This window comes from Lemur catta, chromosome 2, assembly GCF_020740605.2.
Source record: "Lemur catta isolate mLemCat1 chromosome 2, mLemCat1.pri, whole genome shotgun sequence".
Classification (NCBI taxonomy): Eukaryota; Metazoa; Chordata; class Mammalia; order Primates; family Lemuridae; genus Lemur; species Lemur catta.
The window spans coordinates 90096775-90099430 of NC_059129.1; the positions used below are offsets into that span (position 1 = coordinate 90096775).

At 38.1% G+C, this 2656-nt stretch overlaps 1 pseudogene; it reads right to left on the minus strand.

Annotated features, from left to right (window-relative positions):
* Positions 1-285: 285 nt before the first annotated feature.
* Positions 286-2344, minus strand: LOC123632116 (annotated as a pseudogene).
* Positions 2345-2656: the final 312 nt, after the last annotated feature.

The following is a 2656-nucleotide window of genomic DNA, read 5'->3' on the forward strand; positions in this document are numbered from 1 at the left end:
AACACTTGCCTTGCTACATCTCTACACGAAGCAATAATGTAGCCCTAAATTGTAGTAACATTACTAGCAATAATATGACCTTTATTATAAGTGCTGATACTTAAACAGATGTGTACATGCTTCAAATGTTTCATTAGAATTTAGCTTTTCCTTAAACTGTCTTTAATACTAAAAACAAAACAAAACAATAAATACCCCATGTTAAAACCACTTAATAAACTTACAAACTTGAAAAATAAAAACTCTTCAGATAGCAATAAGCTTCATATTTGAAAGCGATATATTTCAAGTTTCAAAGATTCTTATACAACCCAGGATGTAATGGCAGAGCTGACTACTAGAAGGTGGCATTTGTGTTGTAACTACTGGTTTGGGGAGCAGTACTGGAATTCTTCTACTCATACAAGTGAAAGGACAATCTGGTTTAGTACACTTTGCATCATATTTATAATTTGGATGATCAAATAAACTTTTTCCAGCAAATTTACAACTGGGGAAGACTTTGCAAGGTGAAATGGGCTGCTGGTCAGCACACTTATTGCCATTTTTCCGAGCAGCCCAGTACTTTCAGCACTCCAAAAGCTTTTCTGGTTTCTGTGCCACACTCAGTTCACTCATCTCAGCATTGGAAAAGCTACCATTAGGGTCATCAACTGCCTGCTTGTCAACTGCAACTGCTATGGGTGAGTGAAGGAGACCTCTGAGTTCCCTGTTTGAGGCTGCAGTTTGGTTTATGGCTTTCATTCTTTCAAAGCACACGTTGTCCTCTTGATCCGACCTGGGGGGCTAGGGACACATCAAGCATCACTATAAATTTGGGACTTCCAGGTTTACCTGGTTGTACAAGAGATTGTGTCTGCCTAAGGTGTCCTAAAACTACCCAAAGAGTATTTGCACTCTTCATTTCCAACTCTTGATTTGGTGCCACTAATATTTCCTTACACAGCTCTGGCTTCTTTAGAGTAAATTATCTTGTTTCTTCAAGGACCATGAATTCCATGCCATAGTAATCTTGACTGATCTGCAGTGTTTTTGCATTATTGTGTTAATTTGCAGTTGAGATAATAATTGCTTCTGTTGAGTTCCTTGATTTTTTTTTCAGTATTTTCTTCTTTTGTTTCCTCTTCTTTGAGGGGGTACTGATTATGGGGTTCCTGCCTTGCTCCTGCCAGCATTTCTTCTTGAGAAGTTCAAGCCCTGGGAGCAACTGGAAGTGTTATGGTCTGAGACGCGAGAAATGACAACCTAAAGACCGAATTGAGCCAAATTAGGAGTCTTTATTAGCTAGCCAGTGACTACTCCTGTGCTGCATAGAGTATAGGCACAGAAAGCAGCCCTGAGCCTTTGAAACAGAAAGCTTTTATTGTGGGTGAAAAATCACTGGGGCAGAACAAGCATGATTATAGGGGCAAAAAGCAGCATTATATCACTCTCATGTCCTGGTGCAATAGGATCTGGGCAGTTTTGGGCTTGGTCATGCAGAACATGGATGTTGCATTCCATGCTTGGGGCACTGTCTTTAGCAAACAGTTTTACAGAAGTGAGATAGCAGGTTAAAGATTTTTCAGCATGAAACTCACACTGTGATATTATAGAAATAGCTTTGATAATATTAAAATTTTAGCCTTTAACATTATATGGCCAAAAGTTCTAACAGTCAGTAGTCTTAAAGTTTTTGGCTCTTAACAGAAGTATCTGCTTTGGTCAGACTGTAGAAAAGTTAGTTATTTTTGTTACAGATTCTTGTTCTTCAGATATAGCCTTCAAAATTAGATTGTTGTTAACTTGTTTAGAACATGGAGGAGAAGGTCTCCCTTTAGGCTTTGCTGACACTGACCTACCACTGGTTCCTTTCCAAGAGCCATAAAAACCACCTTCCTCCTCCTCTTCTAAATTGTTTTACTTAAACAAATGAACCTACCACAGCCAACTTTGTTTTTCAAAAGCTTTCTTCCACAAAACTCATTTTTTCCCCAGTTGTTTCTGAAGAAAAAACTGTAAGTCTCTTCTAAGCTGTTAAGCACATCTGCTTCACACACGCATCCTTTTTCATGTATCTGTTTTGTACATTGAGTCTCTTTGCAGTGTGAATACTGTTTTGCTGCTGTTGAAATTGCAACCTGTTTAAATAGACCATTAAGCGCATTTTGACTTTCAGTGGTCAGTAAATATCAATAGAAAGGTGAGAAGAACCATATGTAAATGTCACTGTAGATTTTTTCTGAGATAAGGGATTCTTCTGCACAAAATTGAGTTCTTCATCAATGAGATCATCTGGTTCTGGCTTAATATCAACCACATCTTTAGAAGATGCTGGCTCCCTCAGAGGTTCCAATGTTGACATTAGTCAGGTTGCAGCTTCATCACAAGTTGTCTGACAGTAGTGGTTTTCTGCTCTTGTAAACTTGTAGACACTCTGGAATCTCTTTTTTCAAATTTAATGATAAGAAATTACAAGGATTGGCACTGCAGCTTCATGCCTTCTCTCATTTCCCAGGCTGTTACTGCTCTTGTTTGAAGGCATGTTGCTATCAGAAGACTTTAGACTATAGAATTCAGTTTTAAGAGAACAAAGTTTATTTATTGTACCATGAAACATTACAATGAATCGAATTGCATTTTTCCCTAGAAACAAGAATAGGTCCTCTGTCATTTG